This window comes from Lycorma delicatula, chromosome 3, assembly GCF_047948215.1.
Source record: "Lycorma delicatula isolate Av1 chromosome 3, ASM4794821v1, whole genome shotgun sequence".
NCBI lineage: Eukaryota > Metazoa > Arthropoda > Insecta > Hemiptera > Fulgoridae > Lycorma > Lycorma delicatula.
This window is the reverse complement of record NC_134457.1, coordinates 13743502-13769552: the sequence shown is the minus strand read 5'-3', so window position 1 is coordinate 13769552 and position 26051 is coordinate 13743502. Positions and strand designations below refer to the sequence as shown.

At 28.6% G+C, this 26051-nt stretch overlaps 1 long non-coding RNA gene across 1 annotated transcript in view; it reads left to right on the top strand.

Moving 5' to 3' along the window:
* The window catches only part of LOC142320847 (uncharacterized), a 31764-nt gene extending 5725 nt beyond the window's left edge, over window positions 1–26039 (top strand). The window contains exons 2-3 of the long non-coding RNA XR_012755487.1: window positions 19663–19711; window positions 25949–26039. This is a non-coding gene — a long non-coding RNA (uncharacterized LOC142320847). The remainder of the gene's footprint in view (window positions 1–19662; window positions 19712–25948) is intronic.
* Window positions 26040–26051: the final 12 nt, after the last annotated feature.

Here is a 26051-nt window from a genome sequence, read left to right as displayed (position 1 = left end):
TGTAATTAATTAACTACAAGATTGTTTAATTTCATTTATTCTTCTTTGCGAAATTTAATTTGTAAAATAGTTCATGGTGAAAATTTTTCATTAAATATGTAATTATTAAACAGCTTAATTTTATGTAAATAGTAGAAGTAAAATTAATATTGGTTTCAAGGTAATATTATACAAATAAATATTTTATTCTGATTCCTACATTAAATAAAACGCTTATGGAACGCATAGGTATGCTACTTCATTGATAAACAGCATTTACCAGGTTGGATCAAGGGAAACTGTACTAAACTTGATTAAAGTAGCTTTTAAAACAAAAAAAAGGCTTTAACCACAATAACTAATAATTTAAATATAAACATGAGATAATAAGGTAAATATTTGAAGATACTAAATATGTTAAATAAAAGCATTAATGATCATTTTCTGAGCACATATTTATGTAAACGTATAAAATTCAGGTCTTTTTTATTTTATTTTCTTAATGTTATGTAGAAATTTATCTAAGGGTAATATTTAGTTTTCTAAAAGAAAATCTTTTAATTTTGTTTTAAATATATTGGTGGGAAGATTGTTTTAACAGATAATTAATTTAATAGAAATTTCAATTGAAGTGTAATAAGGGGCTTTCTTATAAGCCAAAGTATTGTATCGAGTTAACATGTAAACAATTGTCTGGTTTCATAATCATCATCATATGATTATCTGTGCTTAGACAAGTCCCTTGCACCATGTCTGCCTATTCTTCTCTATTCCCAGTTAAAATTTTATTACCTTAATATTTCCCATTTCCTTTTAGGTTGTCTATAATCTTTGCTTGTTTCCAGCCTTTCTCTTTTGCACCTTCTAGCATCACTTACGATTGTACTTTTTTCTCATTATGTTTTGCGCCAGTTGGTTTTTTATTCTGAATTAATGAGTTAATAATATACAGTTTCCCCTTGATCGTTCCCGATAAATGCTAAATATGTCCTATTATTCCTGATGGTTCATGTTAGGTCCTATTATTCATGAATCTTTTTGAACGTATGTAAATAATGATACCTTACTCCTTCTCCTAGGCCAAACGAATCTGTTAGAGCGCTTTACATTCTTGGCGTAGTCAAGTTTGGAAGTACCTTCCAAATATACCGCGTAACAAGACTGCTTTTTCAAGTTTAACTCTTCTTTGCTATCTAATAACAATTTTTTTTCTATTAAATATTTCCTCAGCCATTGCTGTTCTAATTTTTGGCTCATTTTCACTTATCCTATTCTCTGCACTGTTTTAAATATGACTGGTGTTTTTACTTGCCCGATTCTTCCTTCTTTTGAGCAGCGAGTCATTGATTTATCGTCTTCTATTCTAATTATTTTAATTTTCCTAACATTAATTTTCATTAAATATTCTAGTATATTATCATGTCATTTGCCACATATATTGTGCTTTCTCTCCTAAAAAGAAAAAATCATTTATGAACCGTGAAATCATTCCCCTTGCTTCTACACGCATTCCTTCATAATCATGTAGAACGTTTTTGAACATATGTAAATAATGTTACCTTACTCCCTCTCCTAGGCCAAACCAATCTGTTAGAGCACCTTAGCAGGTAATTGAAATAATGAAGAATATATACAGATATCATAAATTTCTACATACATAAAACACATTACTGTAGAAACTTTTCCATGCTTGAGTATAAGCCAGAAAAATCAATTTTACAATATAGTAAATTTGGAATTGATTCTTTTTTTCCAATATGATTTAATAAATAATGTAATACTTATTTTTTAAAAAAAATAACTTAATTGCAACAACAAAAAAGTATATAATTTTATACATATGTATATATAATGTTATAAATAAATACAAACGGCAAAGTTAAAAAAATTAGACTAAAGAAAAGTGAACCACCATTAAGACATTATTTATATTAAAAATCTTGTAATCTTTCAAAAAGTTGAAAAAAGGAATACCGATAATGAAGGAATTAGCTGAAATATTAAAATTGAAATTCATTTTGCATGTTTATCGTGTGTGTTTGTAGTCCATGGAACTGAATAAAACTTTTTGCCGTTTCTTAGATCCTGAACAGAAGGATGTTAGAAATTTTTGAATTTTTTTTATAATTTATCTCACCATTTTCTGTATTTTAATTTTTTATTTTGAGGGATGTACAAAGGGAAGTCATATATATTTAAAAACATTTATTCATAATGTAATATATTTAAAAACAGTATTACTCTGTTGAATTAAAAAAAAAAAAATATAGTGGCTTCCTAATTGTAAACAACCAATTTTTTATATTTAATGTACTATATTTACCTTAACATTCACGAGTTTGTATTTAAATAATTAATAAACACATATCTATTTTTACACGACTGCCCAAAAAGGAGTGTAATGTTTTTAGGGTGTATGTATGCATGTATGTATCTTTGTTTCACCTTAGCAGCTCAACAACCCAACTAAATTAGATGTGTGACCATGCTTTGGAATCCTTATGTTACGGAGAGTGTCATAGGCTGTATAATTACAGTCTATGACCATTATACAGCCTATGACACATGTATGTTTAATTTAATACAAACATGTTAAACATACATTTAATACATGTATGTTTAATTTAATACAAACATGTTAAACATACATTTAATACATGTATGTTGAATTATAACTAAAAGGCCACAAAAAATCATTTTTACGAATCTAAATCCATAGTTAATAGTATTTTCATTATCAATTTAAAATATTTAACTTAATCTGATTGTGCTCGATGATTGGAAAAGACTTTTTGATTGAAGACAGATTGATTTAGGAGGAAAGTGAAGTAATTTGGGAACTGATGCTAGGGCTTGAAATAAGGAAAAAACTTCATAGAAACTTAAGGCTCAGAAAATGCTTTATCAAGTTACGGTTAGCGGAAAAATTCGCCTGGATTTCAGTATCCTCAGTGAAATCAGGTCATTCAGAAATTTTTAAGGTTTGACATACAGTAGCTTTGTTAAATCATTATTAAATGCGTAAATGAAATTATCAAAATGTGTAGAGAATTTAATTTTGAGAAAATTTAAGTCATTAAATCAGTGAAAAACAAAAAGAAAGATCAAATTTTATTATTAAAAAGAAAACGCAACAGAAAAATGTGATGAATATAAAAATTAAAAGCGGCTGTTTTTAGTGCAGTAGAGTTTGATCTTCAAAAGATTAGGTTGGCAACAGTAACTGTATGTATGTTTTGAAGATATATTTGAATAGTACTCGTAAGATTGTGGTCATGTGTTAATAAAACCCACCGGTTGGTCTAGTGGTAAAACTCGTGGTAAAAGCAGATTTCAAAGTCGAGAGTTCTAAGGTTCAAATCTAATAAAATTAGTTAGTTAGGAATAGTTAGTTGCTTTCATTCCGGATTTGAATACTACATCATGGATATCTTGTTCTTTGGTAGTTGGGTGTCAATTAACCACGCGTCTCAGGAATGGTCGGCCTGAGTCTGATAAAAATCGTTTACCTATATATTTACACAGATATTGATGAGTTGCTAATGACTTTAATTGTTGATGCGACTATAAATGAAAAATACGTGCTAATAATAAACATCACCATGTTCAGGTTTTAATTATTCATTTACATGTAACTGAACTAAATATACATGTCTATAATCGGTTTAAATATTTTTTTGTTAAGTGTGAAATCAGATAGATATATAAATTTGTCTTATACAGATTTATTTTCTCTCTTTCAATTGCTGTATTTTAACTTTTCCTACGAGATTTTATTCTTATATCAGAAATATAAAAATTGTAATCGGTTGATTATTTATCTATAAATGAAAAGTAAACTAAGTGTTTCTGTCACTTTCCATTAAACATTTTTATTAGTGCTTGTTCGCATACAATGTTTTTCATATTAATTATAAACTTGATGTCACCAAAATAATTACTTTCTGAAATTTATTAAGTAATAATTTGGTTGTTTATGTCTGTACAAAATTTTAAATTATATAGCTCATATTTGAAGTATGTACTGACGTCGACAACACTTACTTATTGATGTAACTGCAGGCCTAAAATCTTTTAACATTTTTAAATTTCTGTGATTTTTTTTGCTATAAATTAAATGACAAAAAGAAAGATCAGCGTCTAAGCTTCCAGAGGTTATCAGTTATTTACTTTATGAAAAAATGTTTACATAAACTCTATCTCACTTCCTTGAGATTTCTATTTATCCTAAACTACAAATTTTAAAATATTTAACCTCCACTACCTTTGTATTTTATCCATTTTGTTGTCACTAAATGTGCCTTGAGTAACTTGAGGTTACTCTTTAATTAAAAGTGCGGTGTTTAACAATGACATAGGTTTATTTCTATCCAGAAGAATTAATGTGCTTCTCTGAAGGTCTGTGCGTACTTGATGCTTCTAACCTTGTACACGTCAGCACAAAAGCTTATTTACTTTAAATGTTCATTTTGTTTTTCATAATTTGGTTAAATCATGTATTTTTTTAAACATGTACATCTATGTACTATGTATTTGTTTAACATGTACATCTGATAAAGCAGATGACATTTAAATCGCATACAGTAGTAGTCGCCTTGGGTTTGGAAACTAACCCTAAGTACAGTAATTCTTGCTGCTTGAAGCATATTTTTTGTTCACATATTGTTAATTCTCTTTTACATTATTCTTCCATTATGCTAGTTTAAATCTACAAGGCAATGCTGCAAAATATATCATTAAATAGACCATTACAAACTATTCCCGTGGCAGTTGTCCAAGTGGAATATTGTTCAATCACCAGACAGGTGAATTAAGAAATGGGTTGAAGTGTTGAATCCCAAATGCTAATAAATATGATGATGTTACGCTATAATTCTGCAATAATTACTTCTAGAGCAATACTATTCTACGTTATTTTCAATGAGATGATGTAGCTATTAAAGCATATATCAGATATCTTCTGCTATCACAAACTAGAAAAAAAATGTTTTGGGGTTGTTTCAGGTTTGTACATTACTTCCAGTAGATTGTGTATTGAAAAATAATGAATTTTGTTCAATCTCATTTCCTCCTTATTTATGTTAAACAAAGTACGTAACTCTTTTCTTCTTATTTATGTAAGCCATACAAATATTTTAATTAAGTTGAGTTCAACAGCTTTATAATATATATTTTTCCTTTATAAATACTATTTTTAAGTATTACATTGGGTTTAAAGATGTAAAACAAATAAGTTTTTGAAAGATGTAAATAAATCCGTTCTTAAAAAGATATTATAAATGCACTTATTATTTAAGTTCAATAAGACACATATTCGAACACTTTTTTTTGGTCGTCCAGGCTGGATATGTGAAGACTTAATTTATTGTGGCATTCTTCAGTTAAAGACCAACCGGGTTATGTCTTAACAAATCTTTTAACATATCAATTTATGGCTCAATAAAGGAGTTTTACGGTTGCCTATTACCCAATGAAAGCAGCCTACAACTTAACTTCTTCATTATCAACAAGTAATTTTATTTAATTCTTATTATATTTATCATTGTTAATTAAGACTGTTAATTTATAATGAACAGAAAACAATTAATTAGACAGAGAAGATCAATTAAATCCTTTATAACAAGAATCTGTACTTTTTAGAAAAATATAATGTTTCTTAACTTGATACTGATATTCATCTTTTACAAATTAAATTGAGAAATCTTCAAGCGTTGCAAGGCAAATATGATGCCATTCAAATGCAACTTGAAATTGAAGATGATTTGTGTAGATTGTGTACAGGTTGAAGATGATTTATACAGTTTTGAATGTAAATTGCAATTTGCTTAAAATTATCTATTATTTTAAGCAATCGACCATCGATCAAGAAATTAATGTAGTTACAGCAACTAAGCAAACGCAACTACAACTGATTAATTTACCATTTTTCAGAGGTAATTTTCTTGACTGGCAACATTATTAAGGTTTATTTAGTCATTTAGTGTGTAATAGAAATCATTTAAGTAACCTACAAACACTTGATTATTTCTCCTTTGACTATTTCTCCTTAAGGAGATTCCTCCTTAAAGGATGTAAATTTACCATTTACGAATGAAAATTATACAATTGCCAATAGATATATTAAAAAGCCATTTTGACAATAAATATTTAATTGCATCCCATAATGTAGATTGTATTTTACTACTAAATTCTATTAAGTGAGAATCATTGGATAATTTATCCAAATTCATCATTGAAGTATCTTCATATGTCAGTGCCCTTGAACCAAGAATAATCCAATCAATACGTATGAATTTATTGTTAAATTGTTAACATCAAAGTTAGATTACGGAAGGAGAAACTTTCAACTCAACAAGATTTCCCATTCTCAAAGATTGCATAGAATTCCTTGAATTTTAGAAGACAGATGCTTGAAAATATTAATGCAAATAAGTCAAACCAGCAAGACATTTCAAGACATATTTCCTAGGGACCAACGAGATACAACAATGGAACTAAATCCTGTACAAATGTTTTAATATAGATGGTAATAAGAAATTCAAGGAAAATAATTTTAGTTATTCAAAATTTAATTATAAACAATGTCTAATTTGTAATTTTAATCGTTATTTACATTGTAGTAAGAAATTTTTAATCTTTCTTATTGAAGAACTGAAGGAATTTCTGGAACATCATAAATGTTTAGTAAAGTTTCAAATGTTTAGTTCAGTTCGTCTTTCAGTTGACGAATATTATTTTCTAAACATGTATGTGAGATTTTTTCTCAAAAGCATAACACACTTATTCATATAAATAATATTAATTCTAAATTAAAAGACTATAAGTCTGACAATAATCATACCTCATTTAAGTTGCGATCAAATAAAAACATAATTAATTTTATCTACTGTATTACCAATGATGTACATGGTAATACTCATACATGTCGAATTTACTAGATTCTGGTAGTCAAGCAAATTTTTGTACTTAGGAATTCATATGAAGCTTAGAACTTCCATTTATGAAAAATATTCCTATGTTAGGAATGAATAACATGCTTTCTCATTCTGAATATTGTCTTGAATTGACACTGCATTCTTTATATATGATTTTTTCATTCCAATTGCAACGTGCTATTTTAACAGAAATAACAGATAGCCTACTGACACATGTACCTTTGATATATTGCATTTTAATTTGCTTCATAATGTGTTTCTTGCAGTTCCTAAATTTAATATAACAAATAAAATTTACATCCTTATTGAAGCACAATTTTACTTAAATTTTATTTTACCTACAAAATTTATTTGAAACTTTAAATATCCTGTTTACCAAGAAAACAAATTGGAATATATTCTTAGTGGTTGTTTCCCTATTAACTCTAAGAGCAATAATACTATTACATCTTTTATTTTTCTCGAAAGGATTCTACAAACCTTTCGACTGTACTTAAGAACTTAGGAAAATTGAGGAATTTAATACTGATATTCCATTTAATGAAAGTTATATTTGTGAAAAAACCTTTTCAATTCAATTCTACTCGAAAAAATCAAGCTAGATTTGTAGTGACATTACCGTGTAAACCCAACAATATAAGGTTAGGTGATTCATAAGTGGAAAGAAACAATTTTTATCGTTGGAAAGAAGGGTAAATAATGATCTCAATCTTAAAGAGTATTATGACTTTGGTCATATGTTATTACGTAACTCCGATAATATGTTAATCGACAAATCAAATGTATGATAATTACCCCATCATCCGGTATTTAAATCTACTAGTCTTAACAACCAAACTTTGGTGTGTGGTCTTTGATGGTTCTCTAAAATCACTAGCGGTTTATCTCTAGTGATTTTAGAGATAAACGATACTCTATTTTAGATTTTAACGATAATCTATCAGGTGGGCCTGTTGTCCAACAAAATTTATTTTCTATTTTGTTGGAAACCAGTCAGGAAAGGATATTTTAAAACAAAAATTATTTCCAGAAATGAAGAATATGAACAACTTAAAGTTTTGCACGAAAGAGAAGTTGGTTTTCCTCAAATTTATGATATAAAAGGTTTTGTCTTGTGCATTATAATGGTGCTTTGTGGTTAGTTTGTGTATTATCTAGAAAAGAATCAACAGAAGAAGCGGAAGTAAGTTTTCCTCACTTTCAAGGTCCATCTCCTTTTTATGTTTTTCCAGCACACAGTGATATTTTAATATTACCTTGACAGGAAATACTAACAGAAGTTAATCCGTAAACTGTTTCTGGACATAGATACACATTATCTGAAAAGGAAATTACTTGGGCAAATGAAAAACTTCATTTGGTATTTCAAATAACCAAATAAACACTTTTAAAATTTAACTCGATACCAGAATGTTCTTGGTATAATTTTTAAGTAGCAATAATTAAAAGCCAATGAAAATATCAGATTACATTTATTAAATCATTATAAAAAATTTAATTATTTAGAAGCATTACTTTGAAAAATTAATTAGTTCGTTACCATTCTCTCTTTTTTTGATTAGGTTCTGGAATCGCTGCAAGATATTTCTTCAGAGGATGATATATATGAATATAAATGGAATTTAGTCTTGTACAGTCAGGTTAACCATTCCTGAGATAGGCAGTTAATTGTAACCCAATACCAATATCCTTAATCTAGTAAAATTCAAATCTGTATAAAAGTACATATCTGTACTGCCTTTACTAGGATTTGAACCTTAGAACTTTCTTTTAAACAGATTTGAATACTAGATCATTAATAACGGTGTTTTCCTTTTGCGGTTGAGTTTGAATTACAACCACACATCCTAGGAATGGTTGACCTGAGATTGTACATGACTAAATTTCATTTATGTTCATACATATAATCCTCTGAAGTAATACGTTACATTCCAGAGACTAATCAGAAAAAGACAGTACATTAGCGTTAATCAATACATAAGTGCTGTTGATTTATTTTATGAAACTATTGTTAAAATTAATATAAACTAAATATATTTATTTAAAATAATTGCTACTGGAGTGAAACTGTTAATTTAAGAATTTATAAAACTTTAATTTGAAATTCTTATTGATTTGCCTTACTTTCTGTATACTGTGCAAGATTTTAATATTGTCAAAATGTACAAATCGCGAATGCCATAACTGTAATTATTTAAAGATCTGCTTTATTATATTTTAATTATTAGTCATACAGATATTATTCATATTATTGTATCTCTTCTATTAGAAGAAATAAGTCTTGAGAATTATATTTTATACATAATTATGTTTTATACTTCTGTTTTTATGATCACTTAAAAATGTTTGAGATTTATTGTTTTACATACATATTTATTTATTTATTTGTTTAGTCTTTAACAATTTCATGCGTGACTTTTAAGTTGATGTTATGTGAGTTTATTTAGTTAATTACATATATAACAACCCACCAGGTTGGTCTAGTGGTGAACGTGTCTTTGCTAATCAGCTGATTTCGAAGTCGAGAGTTCCAATGTTAAAGTCTTAGTAAAGGCAGCTACTTTTATACGGATATGAATACTAGGTCACGGATACCGGTGTTCTTCGGTGGTTGGGTTTCAATTAACCACCCATCTAAGAAATGGTCGATCTGAGACTATACAAGACTACACTTCACATACACTCGTACATATCATCCTCTGAAGTAATACCTGACAGTGATTCCCAGAGGCTAAACAGGAAAAAAATTACATATATAACAAGGCTTATGGGATAGGCTTATTTTTAATGTAGTCATTTAACAATGTAAGGGATAAGTAATTTCTACTAGTAACGTGTGCAAAAATTATTTATCTTTTCATTTTGAGACCACAATCAGTTTTATCAAAATTAAAAAAAACCATCAGAAAAGGGGAGGAATGGATTGTCATCTTTCTCATCTTCCGTTTCTGTCCGTTATAAGAAGATAAACAACTACTGTGTTGTAAAAATTCTAGGAGTTACTATGAATTACCATTCATCAGACCGCTGTATTCTGTATGTTATATAGACGAATGCCATAACAGAAGTTTTCAATTTCTATTGTATATTGTAAAGGTTACAATTTCTATTAATGTCCTAAAGAATTACAATTAGTATTTACTTTAATTTATTTCATTCATCAAATCTACGAGGTTGTTAAAAAATTTAAGAAACAAATGACTGTAGAAAAATGATTATTTATTCAATGACAACACTATTATACTAAAACTTTCAAACAAACACTGCAATTTCCAAATAACACTACTTTCAACATAATTCCTGGCTATATGTAAACTCTTGTATGTTTCTATGAGCAGCTTTCTTATTCCAGTAATAAAGAGTAATTCACCTCAGTCTTTGAGCCATTCTAGACCTGCTCATTATTGCCAAGCTTAGTGAGACAGAAACTCTTCGAAAGGACGATAAAAAAAAAAATCTGATTGTGTGAGATTGAAACTGTAACATGGATGTGGCAACACTTCCCGACCCGACTTTTGGATAGCTTATGACTTTTGTGCAGTGTGGGGGCACATGTCCTTATTGGGGATTTCATTTCATTTTATTTTCTAGCCTCTGACAATAGTACTTACTGTACGTACATTTTTCTGCCAAATAATAGGAATAGATTGTATCTTTAGTCCCAAAACATTGTTAGGATCACTTTACCAGTTAATGTTTAGGTAATGAATTTTACCTGGTGGGTATGATGTTTGAATTTTAGATCAAAAAGATGAATCCAAGTTATGTGATTTAATAAAGCATTACCATCCATTAAAAATCATTGTTTAAGTTTCATACATATTTGAATTCAAGTTGACTGTTTCACAGCACCTATGTTGAATATATTTTGCAGTATTTCAGCTTATTATGGATGATGGAATAGACTGTTCGATACTTGTAATACAAATTTCAGTAATTTCTCAAATTTCTATGTCTGTGATAAAGACCATTAATGCAATTTTGCAAAGCGTCAATAGAAACTTCCATCAGTCTTCTACTATGATGAAAATTGATTACAATTGTTCTGCTCGATCCACTTTGAAAAATTTGCATTATTAATACACTAAATACCACAGCTGCTAGTGAATTTTGGCTGGTTTTTTACACCTTCAGAAAATAAAACCCTTATCACAGCTGCTGTTCTTTTACATTACAGATTTTGAATGGTGCCAGCATTTTGAAATAAACAAAAGAGTTGTAATGAAGGAAATTGTTTTTGGACAGTGGATATTTTCTATGTCAGGGGTATTGGACTTGAACATCAGATAGTTTAAGTTTATTCTATTAAAGTTTTCCTCTGTTGCCATTTTCCTCTTTATTGATTGAATGCCCCTTCTAATTAAAATAACTTTTAATTAGCTGTCAGTTGCTTAGAATCTCTGTTTTATTTTGTGATAAAAAAAGAAATATGTTCCTAAAAAAGTACTTTTTTTTTCATATACAGAATTCAATATTTAATAAAATAATTCTATTCTGTGTCTGAAGTTATCTGTTGCTTTAAGATCTATATTAGGGTTCAAGATAAATAACTGTTTTAAATATAGATTAGAATACAGTTACAGTTTTTTTAAATAAAATTAATGAATAGACCAAGAGGTTTTGTAGGTCATTCTAATGTCAGGTTAGAATTCAAAAAATAGGATAGCAGTGTGGATAGCCATACAGAAACATTCCTGAAACTAATAATTAATATATATTTATAGTAGTATATTATTTATGCATAATTGAATTGTAACGTTTTAATTTTTTGATTAATGATTTAATTGAATATATTAGTTAAGTGACAGTATTTATTTCTCTTTTTTTTAAACTTAGAAAATAAATATGATTTTATCGCATTAATAACTTTTTTAATTGTTGCATATTTATTTATTTCTATTAGCTTGATATATTTATTTTTAAATCATGCATGTTTATGTATGTATTATCTGTTTTTTTTAATTTTTTGCTTTCAATTTGCATTTTCAAAAAATATAACAAAATTTTCATATTTCTTAGGTATGTTTTAAAAGTAGAATTTGTCAATTTAAAAAAATATTACATACCTTTTTTTGTTTTTTCAGTTCTAATTTCAATTTCATTCGGAATGCCTAACCATAGTGCATCTATTCAGGTAAATAATAACTTGTTTTTATTGGTAGTAGATAGATGAATAAATTATGTAGTACAGTTTACTCATGTATTTATTTATCTGTAATACATTTTTTCAGGACCTCTCCACTTAATGTCTATATTATCTTGGGATAATATCATGAGATTATCATGAACGGGAGAATACTGAGTGAGCAACTTAAAACCACTAAAGAATCAATACAGTTGTAACATATAACATTTTATGAATGAAATGAAAAATGAAAACTTAAATTACATTAAATTCTGTATTTACATTAGCAAAAGTTTACATATTTTTACAAAACATTTTTAATGCGAGAACTCTGAACAGCAATGCACTATTGTGTTTGAGTGATCATATCGAGAGTCAGCCGATTCAAAATTCGGGTGAAATGCTCGTTCGGGTGAACTCCTATTGAGGAGTAGACAGGGAGGGCAGAGACTGCTGCCATGGCACCCTATGGTGACTATGTATGCTTAATTGCTGAACCAGAGAGGGCTTATGAAAAACAAAAAAAAAATGATAGAAACCTGATATGACAAGAAATACAGCATCAGGTCTATCTGCCAATCAATGTTTTTGAAAAGCCCTTTGCAATAATCGAGATGTTTCAATTAAGTCACGCGTTTCCAAATTTTTTAACCTAAGGGCCACACTAACTCCTCCTCCACATTTTTTTTTTTTAGGCTGTGGAAATGCATTTATACACAGTGTTGGACTCCTGCTGATGGTCTTATCCGACCGCCACTAGCAGACTACCGACTAAAACCACCTCCCCTATAAGCAGTACACCTTAAACTACTATTAGGCATAACATCAGGGTGGGCAGGCTCCAAAACTGGTTCACTCTTAACTTTAATGAGAGATCAAACCATGTAAAACAGAAACACGAAGAAATGTAACACTGATATGACACAACATGACTCAATGACATAACACTACAACACAAATCTTCTTTTTTTTTAAATTACTATTACAGCAGAAGCCTTACACTAACAATGCAATCATATTGGCTATATAGCTGTGAATTAAAAATGATAACAAAACTAAAAACAAACATAAACACGAAAAACAACACGACACATCACGAAGTAACACGCTGACGGATAACGCAGTTACAATACGAAACATGCAAGATAACCCCTCAATACAAGTGTTGAGTTATATTCATTCTGTATTATGTTCATTCTTTGGAGGCCCTCCCTTAGGCACACAGCCAATCTTCTTACAAACCTTGTATGACCTAAATCTCTGCATACCAGGCATTAACTTGCACTTTGACTATCCTTAGCCTGGTGCCCTTCTTCACTGCAGTTGAAGAAGGGCACTATCCCAACATTTGAAGCACCTGGCTTCCTCTGCCCACACCTCCGTCCTAGAATGGACCCCGACCTGAAACTCTTTATGAGTGCAGCACCTCCTCGCAGCCACCTTGTCCACATGCAAAACCACATTCCAGGTCTGCCCAAAAGCAGCCTTCTTCGATACAATTAAAGGCGTGCAGCTGGGTTTGAGACGCAGCACTAATACAGTCAATAATTTCTTTTGCTTCCGTGTCCTGACAGACACCCCTAATACTAATGGCGGACATCTTAGAAGGCTTCACCTTACTGGTTACCTTCTCTTCGCTTAACTCTCTTGCATCATCTTTCTAACAGTCCCAGATGCTTCCGCTTTCTCTGTTAGCTTCAGTTCCAACTCTTTTCTGGGACCTTTCCTTATGTAGAGTACCTCCGCACTCTAAGGGCCAAAATCTAGCTAGCTCGTTATACCAACATTCTGTAGTTTTGAATACGCATAAATTTTTGTTTCGGGTCTAGCCGGCGAGTAAGATATCTATGGTGCAGTGCATGGGGGTGGACTGAGGTCTGTATACAATTTCGGTTGGTACTTATGGGCAAGTGTCAAGGACATTTCATTGCGGCGAAGATAGCATTGCGGATATCCGCCGCAATATGTTACATATTGCGGCGGAGATATATGTAACAATATGTTACATATTGTTACAACTACTTACGACCATGCTAAATGTATAGTATTGATGACATAAGCAGTGACTAGTAAACTTGATACACAACTGCAAACAATTGTCAGTGGAAAGTTACAGCTACATAAATTTCATTAATCATTTAATGTTTAATTTCGTTGTGTGAATTACCTATTTATGTCACTGATTGTAAGTTTTTAGATCTCATATCATTAGTTAGTTAAAATATGTTCAGTTTCATTATGTACGTCAGTTACTGTGTTTCTTAATCGGTTGTTAAATAAACACATTGATTATTATTTTGTATGATTTACTTACATTGTAAATTTTACAAGATACCAGGCATGTCTGTGGGCTGGATTGGTGATACTTACAGGCCAGTATTGGCCCACAGGCTGTAGTTTGGAAACTACTGTCTTACGTTATTACACAGTTGCTATTTGATAAATTTCTAATTTAAATCAAAGAATTTTACAGCAAGATGTTTGTTTTACAGTACGTGTGACAACTTACGTTTCGATTTTTTCAGACTGGCAGAAATTATTCTTTGAATATTATCGGCAATGGATTTTAGAGTCTTGACAAAAGGTTGCCTATTTAATTTTTACATTTGAAACCAACCTCATCATGTGACACTTTTTAATTAATTTGTGTACGCTACTCTTTTCTGGGATGCTGGCATTCAGAAATTTTTCCATGGTTATTTGATGTGTTTCAATCTTGAAAGGATCCAGAACGCACATAAACTTACACTAATAGTCACCCTTTCCTCAGTCAAAAAGGCTTTTTAGAAAAATAACATCTGCAGACAATGAAACTATACCGAAATGTTTACAACTTACAGCAACAGACTAGCGTAATAACATATACAACCAATAGTGGCATTACTAGCAGCAGTGAACATAGAATTGTTAAAAACGACACTCAAATAAGTTCAGTTCAACGTAGCTCAGTTTGGATTTAAGTTGCTTACCCAGTACAAGAACTATCCACAATTGAATAAAATATATAATTAGATTTTTTCTACGTAGTTACCACACACATTCAGGCACTTATCATCTTGTGATATCAGCTTTTACAGTATTTGAGGGCCAGATTGAATTTTTGTTGGCTTGTTATATGTATGAATATAGTTCCATTATTTAGACTATTCCTTGCTGTCTTCATGCTCACAGTTTGAATCTGTATCATAATTTTGTCATTAGTGGAATTTAATTTCATTTTGTTCTCATTGTAAAAATTAAATCATATGACAAATCTTACAATTGGCAGGGGGAGAATGTCAGTTTCTTTCAACTGATCTTTTGTCAGCACTCAACTGATTAGATGATACTAGACAGATGCTGCGTACCCACTGTGTTGCTGAGGCAGTTGCTTTATTTTCAATTGATAATCAGTAACAATTTTGGAATAGCGTCTTCTGTTTATAGTCGGTAAAATTTATCATTTACTAAGATGTTGGTTTTTCATTGTTTTTTGTTTTTGTATTCTTATAATTGTTGGACTTTTATTACTTTAAAATTAAATGAAATGTTTATCATTTGAAAAAAATTTCTTCCAAGTTAGTGATATGCTTAAATCTTTTATTATTATAATATATGATGCGGGACTTATTTTCCACACGTAATATTCTTCTTTAAACTTTTCTAAAAATTTAATGGCTTAATTTTAAAACTTAATTTTAACTTTAATGGCTTTTCTAAAATTACATTCTGATAGATATGATAGCATTAAGGCTCACCAGGATAATGAGTTCATAATGAAATCTTTTTCTTCTTTATTATAAATTGTTATTTTTACATTCTAGGATTAAATTTCAAATAGGTTTAGCCTGAATAATAAAGTATTTTATCTCGTAGAGCTTTTTGTTGTACACACAAAATATATTTTCTTACTAATTTAGAATTACTCGATACAGTAATGAATTTGTCAACTTGTGTGGTTATGTGCGAGTAGTCTACTTTCTCTATCGGTTTAATTTCTTTGAACGTGACAAGAAATTAGTTTTCTTGTTGTTAGTCTTGGTTTAGGCTATTCTCCATACCTTTCTATTTTGTACTAATTTTTTTTAACTTCAATGAATTTCCTATATCCTATATTTTCAGTTAGTTTACATATTCCAGTCTTTGTGTTCCTGTTTAGTTTTTACTTTTTATGGAACCCTTTACCATCAAATTAATGAAATCAGTATGTTTTAATTCACGACCTATCAACATACGTCATCCCTTTATAAGATTCTACTATAGATTTATTTTCTTCTGTAGTATAAGTGATTTTCAATTTCTCTTCTGAAGACCTCATCATTTCAAATTTTATCGACCCAATTAATATTTAATATCTTTTACAGCATTACATTTCAAAGACTTCTATTTTTTTTTCTTTCTCTTTCACTGTGATAAATGTTGTCTGTATTTCACTATGATAAAGCACATCATGGCACACAAATATTTGGAGCGATTTTTTTTTTAATTCTTAGATCTACGTTTGAAACTAGTATTTGTCTTTTTTTCCATGTTGTAGATATTTGCTAACTGTTGCAGTAATGGTAATGACTATGCTCGCTATTGACTAAGATTTCTAAGTCGTGTAATTTTTAAAAAACTTTTAATTTTTATTAAAAGATGTAACGCATCATTTATACATTGTTATGAATGAATTAAATTAAACGTTAATGAGATTACGTTTTTATATTCCAGTTATCTCTGCAGCAGAATGGTAGTAATGACTCTGCATTTCATTCTGAAATGGTGAATCATTCCAGTTCAGATATATTAACCGTGCTTGATTGATATCTTTATATGAGATTTTTTTGTTTATCATATAAGTACCAGGCTTCTGAAGTAAATTCATAAAATAAAAAGAGAATGTAATTTTTATTTTAAATGGATTTTAATTCATTTAAAATTATAAGGATAATTTTTTTTATCCTGTCTCCCTCTATACATGTGACATTTTATTAATACTCTCTTAAAAAAATAAAACTTCTGTTAAATCCGTAATTTTAATAAATACTAAAAGAAAAGTCACAAGTTATGATTAAATAAAGATTATTATCCACTTCAAGACACTTCAGATACTTTCTCTTGCTCTATAAAGATATACAGCCAATCTTTTAAGCATGTTATCATCAATTAAAACTGTAATTGTTTCCAATGAATAAAAGAAGATATAATAGGTAGTTATTGATGTACTTGAATAGCTTACCTCCCATAACTGAATAACATACTTATTGATTTAATTTAATTGAAATTGGATTAATTTAATTTTAATGTTTTTTGTCCCTTTTGTAAACAATTTTTTTTTCTGTTTCCTATTATAATTTAATCATTAACATAAATTTGCATATTACTTAATTGAAATTATTCAATAATTGTAAAATTTTCTGATGAATGGGAAAAGTAATTCTTATTTAATCTACTAAATTTTAATTTACTGAGTTTGCCTGATCTTGTCTCCCATTAAAAGAAAAAATGTAATATTTCTTTCCTTTAATACAATAGTTTTTTAAAATTTTATTACTGCTTTATTTAAAAGATTATGCTTAGTACTATTTTAATCCTTAGATTTTAGGGTGATTTTCACTTTAATTTTGTTTAAGGGTCTATTTCTAACATTATTGTGTGTAAACCTCTCTTATTTATTGAAAATTTATATTATATAGACATAAAAATAACATTATCTATAATTTGTAAGATGATTTTGTTGTTATATGTTTTGTAAATAATTAAGAAATGTTTATAGAAATTGAATTTATAAGTTGAAAACTGCGTTAAGAAATCTTCTTCAGTCGCTCATATAGATGTTTTATTAAATCAGCATGAAAATGTAATTTTAAATCAGAATTTCTTAACAGGATTCCTCAAATTTTCTTAGAATAATCAATGAAAATTTGCTTTTTCATGATATAAAAAACTGAATTCAAAAGATTACAATATAAATTAAACATAGAAAAAATGTGATACTACTCGTTCGGTTTGTTATGTTATAATTTATCATTAATGTTTCTACATTCATTTTTGTTTTGCAGGTATCCATTTAAATAATTTTGCCGACAGATCTGTTGATTTGTTTTTCTGATGCAGTATTTTTTCTGCTAAGAATGATTAGTTCTTTTTTATGTTAATGATTTTTCGCATAATTGAGCTAGAGATGTAGTAAATTCTCTTTTACGTGATACACCTACTAAAATGATTTTTATCCAGCTCTAAATCAATTTATTATTCATTTACTTTTTGTACTATTTCAGAATAGTATAAAATATTAAACTTAGATTTTTCTTGTAGTTAAAATGTAACTGAAAATTACGATTCATTATGGTAGTTGTTACTATTTCTAACATATAACGATAATAATAAACAGTGATTACATACAAAACAGAAATTAAAGGAATCGCCAGGTTTTATTTACAGGTAGTTAAATATTGAAAACCAGAATTCAGTCCCATTGACATAAGACATTAGTATGACCGCTAATTTTAATACTTTTAATCACTAATCTTGTAACCACAATAGATAATACAAGTATAAAATTCTTTCACTGCCAAACAAACACTACCAATTTATGAATGAAATTTAGTACATTATCTCTTTCGCTTATATTCTTAACTGTAACTCACTGAACCGTTTCTTGTTTTCATGTACTGGAATTACTTGTGATGTCACCTTAATTGCGTTGAACTTGTACGCACTAGAAATTCGCTCCTTCACCGTCCTTGCAGATTACTCTTGCTTCAAACTTGCATAATAAATCCTCGTTTAGAACTCTCGCAGAACTGATTTCAACTCATCTTCCCTGGGGTATTTACACTCCTACCCTCTTGACCCGCAGGACCAGACCTCGGTTGAGTGTGAGAACGATTGACCCTTTCACTTTCTCATGCATTCCTATTCTGGGTCCAGTAACTCATCTCACGGAACATCTGTTAAGGTGTGTTTATAAGTAGTATTACAAAGGTCGATTGATAATGGACCTGTTAGCTTTACTAAAAGGGTTCCTTTTAGTCCCTTTCTTGATTCCTCCCATTATTATATTTTCTACTGCTTTCTTCTTTAGTAGGAATCGGTTATTCAGGTCTGTTTTATCTGTCTTACTACAATATGTATTTTGATTTACTGCCTAGTAGTACTATTCACTTTTTTATAGTAAAAAAAAAAACTTGAAAATTAATTTTTATAAGTATTTCTGTATATATTAATATAGTTTTAAAGATTTAAGTTAATAATATGTTAAAAAAGCTGTTTATTATTTTATTTTTGTTGAGCTGTTTTTTCTTTTATATTTTCTTAAGTTTTTTAGTAAAATGTAAATCATTAATAATACTGTATTACTTTGTTAATCCGTGGTTACTATAATTTTTTGTCTTGTGATTAGTTTGATATTAGTATATCTAATTTGGTATATAATCCATAATTTTAATAGTTGTATTATTTTTGTTCTTTAACTGTTAATTTTCGTACTGTAAAAAATTAATATTGATTCTTTTTCTTCTTTAGTTAAGGTAGTTCGTGTAGATGATTTTTTTTTTTAAATTTTACACTTCATTTTCTGTTTGAAACTATAATATTACATATTTGTACTGATCATTTCATTCTTTTGCAAGTGTATTATGGCATTTTTTCTTTTTTCAGTTATGTGTTCAAAAATTAAGGATTCTTATTGAAGATTCTGATCAAAATTGTAAGTTATATTTATTATTTTTTTGTTTTACTAATTATATCTTATTCAGTTAGCTTATAAGTTGAAGTCAACAAACTGCGCATTCAGATGTTCAGGTGGCCGATTCAGAAGCATCTCCTGTAACTCCTGATGCATATAAAACGAGTAATCATACGAAAAGATCAATGATTTTAATAAACTGAAAGGCATAATATTATAAATATTTGATTACACGAGTACCATATGACCGACTAATTATATGATGACTAATATCAGTTATGATTATTGTGTTGTATATAGATACAGCCTTGTTCTGAATCAGCACTGATATAAGGGAAGCGACTCGGCAGAAACATGATGAAATCTAACACAAATGCAATGTTTGTTTATTCTTCACTCTACAAGCTAACTGACTACAGAATAGTTACACTAATTTTACTAATTGTGCTGGATTTTATTTTTAAGCATAAGAGGATTAGATTTATAAAACATTACATTAAAAAACAATATACAATACCGTTTAAATATTTTAAATATAGTCGTACAACAAAATTTGTTTAATTATTGAAATACAAATATTACAAGAGAGAATTTTATTTAAATTTGGCATCCTGTTGCCAAAGTAGTAAACACAGAACATTACTGTTCTGTGTTTACTACCTCCCAACTGATTTACCTAGAATAGTTATTTGAAAGGGGAAATTATGTAGGGGGTCATATCAAAAATGGGGAATCGGGTTTTTGAAAATCTTTTATGTGTTACAGTCCAACTAGTTCATTTAGTCCAAAAAAATATATATGTGTGTATATGTATATGTATGTGTAACACTGCTTTTAGCCTTATATTTCAACATTGATCAAACCAGTTTTGTTAGAATTTGGTTTGAATATTTCTTCACACGGGGCAAATGACCATATTAATTTATTTACAGAATTTGTTCAGGGTTGCGGATATTGCAAAAAAATACAATTTTCTTCCGAGCCACTTTGGAAGTAGATTACTTTAGCAAATTTGTTACTACATTGCATGTGTAAATAATAAAAAAAAATGTTTTTTTTTCCAGAAAATCAATCCCCACCAATTGAAATTGAAATTGAAATATATGTTTTTTGCTGTTTCCATTCAGTTTTGACATTTAAAAAAAAAAAAATTGCATTTTTTTACATAATTTTCCAAAATTATAAACCCTGGATCTTACACAGAAAGGTTTTTTGAAAATGTATATGTTTTTGTTTTATCCTTCATGGAAGGAGTGTTAGATTTAGAGAAAACTTTACTTAAGCAAATTTAATAAGGTTAACCTATCTATATATGAATATTTTTACAAAAATTTTATTTTTAATCCTACATCTAAAAAATGTAATATTCTAACTCTTAATTTGTATTATAAATGCCTTCTTCTTTTTTTTTTTTTTTTGTCAATTTGGGCAATTAAAATAGTTTTGGCTTCTGTAGTATACCCTAGACCTAAAATAAGAAGCAGTTTTTTTCATTACTTTCATAAAAGTTATATTTTATTCTTAAATATTTTTAAACAATCTTTTTTTTAAATTTATTAATCGTTTTAAGGATAACCTTTTACTGTCCCGTAGATTACGAAAGCCCCCAAAATCAAAAATATTTTTTATTTGAAATGTAAGATTAAATCTTATTTTGGTAATCGTAATCAATAAAAATGCCGTGTTGATACTAGGGCCCCAAAATTAAAAAAAATAATCAGAATTACTTTGTTACTTATATTTAAAAGTTTATTATGAAAATAAAAATAAGACTTAATTATCTCAATCGCAAAGCTTTTTTGGTGCCGCCAGAAAAGTTTTGCAATGTAAAAGCTGAGCAAAGTATTGTATGGTAATCAGCATAGCTAGGAAAGTCATGCAAAGTATTGCCAGTTTTTTCTATTCTGTATAAGTAATTATGAGTTTAAAGTGATTCGTTTTAATTATGTGTTTTTTTTGCTGACCAGATCTGATAAATGTTTCATTTTGTTGTATCTGATTTTTCTTTTAAGGTCTGTTGTCCTTTAAGTAATATTTTAGTATTAGATTTTCTAGAGGGAAGTTTGTTTTTTGTTACTGCCTTGTATAAATTCTTAATTCGATCTATATTTCCTCTGTTCATACCCATCTACCGGCTTTTTTTCACTTTTCTAACCTCAACATCTTTTGTTCTGCCTTCTCATTCCTTATGTTTGCCATAATTTCTTTCATGTGATCCCAAAATTTTGATTGATGGTCTCCTTCCACTCGATCTTCTTTTCACATTTGATTTAACAAATCCCCCTTCCTTCTCATAAATTGAGAATTTTTAAACCATTTCAGATAAAATTTTTGTAACTTAGCGTATTTAGCAACTTTGTAAGTTGCTAAGCATTCTTTAAATCTTTTTTTTAAAATCCATCCTTATGAATAGATTTACTTATCAGCATGTCAGTTTATTGTAAATTATTAAGAAAAAATGATAACTGTGTCCATGTACAATCAATTAATATACAACAGTTCCTTTAAAAAAAATTTAATTTTTTAAAATGACACCTCAATAAAGAAAAGTGTAAAAGTTTTAAAGTAATATATTTATGAAATATTTTAACAGTAAAAATAAACATAATGTATGTACAGTGCATACGATGAAAATAAAAGCTTTGTTGCACAAGGCAGACGGTCTTTGTGCAGCGCTTTATATATTACTCTTTTCTCATAACATTAGGCTCATTCAGAAACCAAGTATTCCGCAATATAACGTGTGTGTAACTATTTTCATAAATAGCAAAAATTCATTTTTTCATTTTGTTTAATTTCAGACAATAATTTCGTTAAAAATATTTATTCCTACTATACAGTTCAAAAACAAATAGTTTATACTTGTATTATGAGACTCCTTTTCCATCAAATGAGTCATAAAATGAATGAATAGAGGTTATCAAAATATTTCATTTGAGTTATCTTTATATGCACTTGTGTAATGAATGGGTATTGGTACTGATGATGTTTATAGTGATAAACATTGTCATTAAATAATAGGCCTATACGCTACAAATTATAGTAGTTTATTAATAGTTTAGCCATTTTATATATGTTCATGGAATAGCTAAGTAATTTTTGTTCCCGTAGTTGATCAGTATTCAATACAAAAGTTTACTTCTTATTTTCAATAAACCGATTTAGTTGTTTAATGTTTTATGTGTATTAGTGAATCGGTTTTTTGTTAGTGAATGCTATTATTTGTTTGCAATGGGAAAATTTAAATCTACCTAAATATCATTTTGTATTAGGTATTTTGTGGTATTAAGGCTTACACCCTAGAAATTATAACTTACTACTAGTTTAGTCATTGCTTATTATTTTCAATAAACTGATTTAGTTCAATTCTTGGGGGAAGTTGGCACAAATGGTTTCCTTCTGTAATGTATGGTGTGTTAGTGAATGTTTTGTGTTTTATTGAATTTGTATGGATGGTGGGTCGTTTTTGGTTGTAGGGCAGGTGGAAGCCCTGAACAGATTTAAGGTAGTATTTATTGCACACATTGTTTATGAAGACAATGCTCTGTAGTCAAGCTTGTGAAATAGTAAATAATGTATATGATTTTACAAAGAAAAAAATTATAATGTTAGGAAAATTAGAAGACAGGAGACATTTAATATGCATTCAAAGATGTGAAGAGCTGCTGCAGCTTATTGGATTTCAAGATCACAAATTCAAAAACTGCTAAATGAAAAGTAGGTTCATGTTAAATCTAAATCGTATTCGTGCTTGTTCAGCACACCAAAAAGTAAAAACAACTTTCATAACCATTTAGTGAATTAGACAATTTTGATCAAGGTGTGTAAGATGAACAGTTAACGAGTTTCATGCTATACATAATGAACTGCCTGCATTAAATAAATTACTTGGAGGACTTCAAAAGAGTATTCATTTTAAAGGTTCTACAACTACACTAGCAACTATACTAAAAGTATTAGGCTTTAAATGTAAAAACTGGTAATGATAGGAAACCTTTGTGTCAGAAAGAAGACATCCATGAAAGAGGATAGAATATTTAAGAAGAATGACTGATTGCAGAAAAGAAAATTGTTAGATTGTTTATTTGGATGAATCATATATTTTAATGTCCTATGCGGCGACAAAATCATGGTTGGATGACAGTGGTACAGGAGTAAAATTGCTGATTCAAATGTTAGGAAAAGTAGCATGATTAATCGGTTAGAAAAGAAAAATATTCTGTTAAAGCAATGTTAAAACCACAATTGTATGACATAATTAAATCGCATAATTAAATAGAAATTCAAAAATAAATTACCATTTTGATGAACTATTAAAAAAATACCGGCATCATGTTTTGCCACTTCCTCCTGATTCTTTACCATCCTGATTTATATCTTCTTTCTTTTTCTGTTTAGCCTCCGATAACTACCGTTTTAGATAATTCTTCAGAGGATGAATGAGGATGATATGTGTGAGTATAAATGAAGTGTAGTCTTGTACATTCTCAGTTCGACCGTTCCTGAGAAGTGTGGTTAATTGAAACCCAACCACCATAGAACACCGGCATCCACGATCTAGTATTCAAATCCGTGTAAAAATAACTGACTTTACTAGGACTTGAACGCTGGAACTCTCGACTTCCAAATCAGCTGATTTGGGAAGGCGCGTTCACCACTAGACCAACCCGGTGGGCATCCTGATTTATATCTGATTGAGATGATATGGACGACTCTGAAAAAATGTTGATAGTAATTCCTCAACATTTTTAATATTAGATATTAAAAGATTAGCCGAGGAAAAAATGAATAAGGATGATCGGAAAGTATATTGTGAACATGTAAAAAAAAGTTAAAACAATCTAAGAAGATGGAACCACTAACTGACAAAATTACTGATAAATTTGTCATATATTTAGACAGTGGTGGTAAAGGCGACCGACTATTCCAATAAAGACAAAGAAGATTGTGAAGGAACTGGACATGTAATAAAAATATTAAGTAAGAATTAATAATAATAGTGCTATCAATAATGAAAACAAAAAAAGCATTTGAAAATTCTAAATATTAAGAAATTCCAAATATTGTACAAAAAAGAATTTTACTATAATAATTGTACATCTAATTTAGTGTAATTACAGATACAATATACATTCAAGCACTAGTTAAAATTTTTTAGTTTAAAAGTACACCTAAATTAAAATTCTTGTTTTTGCAATCTCTATTAAATTATTAATACTAATTATGTAATAATGAATTATAACTAATAAAACATGAAAACCAATAAATTAAAAGTGCATAATTAAAAACACAAAAATCATTATTGTTATCATGTTAGATAGTTGTAAATGTAGTAATGCAGTTTCAACCTTCTGCAACACAAGCTTTCATTTTCATTATATGCACTATATTCTTATTACTTAAACTTTTATTTTAATCTTTTTAGTGTGTGTTTGTATGCTTACTGGATATGAAGTTTGTATCTTTTACTAATTTTTGCAAGTGTTTTAATATATTGAGTGATACAAAAGAAAGATATATTTCCTTATGGATGGAGTTTATGTTTATTTATCAATTTTCACGAAGTGAAATTGTATTGAAAATTAATTATAAATTGGTTATGAATGTTATTGGGAGAATTTAACTTTATCATTTAAATGTTGTTACTAAAGCCGGTGTAGTATACAGTTATTTAAAATCTGTCCTTTTTAATAATGTAATAATGTGTCCATAAATTAAGTTACGGACACCTCATATCTAGACAAAGACCTCTGATGTGACATGTATAAAACTATTGAACAGTATTGTATATTTATAAATTTAGTAACAATAAATATAAAATAGTTTTCTTTAGTAAATAGATTTAAAAAATATGTATTTTATGAAATAATTTGCCTGCTAATTAAATTTAAGAATTAATTACCTTTACAGCATATTGTAAATTATTATTATGTATTATATGTAAAGAAACTTGTTCATTGTTGAAACTATATAAAGTACAAATCTTTGTAAGTATCGATTTATGAAACTGAATTGTAATATATCTTGTTCAGGATAATTTTAATGTTAGTGTGATTAAAATTTTATTTAGTTCATTATTTTGTATTAAGTGTTTCAGCTTTAAAATTTTAGATAATTTATTAATTTTTTTTTGTCAGTGTCACGTTACTATTAATTTTTAATTGGTTTAAAATTCTTTGTAGTATTATAAGTGTTATAAATCTAAAAAGTGCAATTTATTTTTTGTTTATAATACTTTAGTTTTTTCTTTTTTTTTAGTAAAATATTTGGGCCTACTTGCTATGTCAAAGATATTGAAGTCTCATCCAAAATCTGTTCAATCACATAAAGATTTGGCTATGCAATGTCTGGATGATAAAAT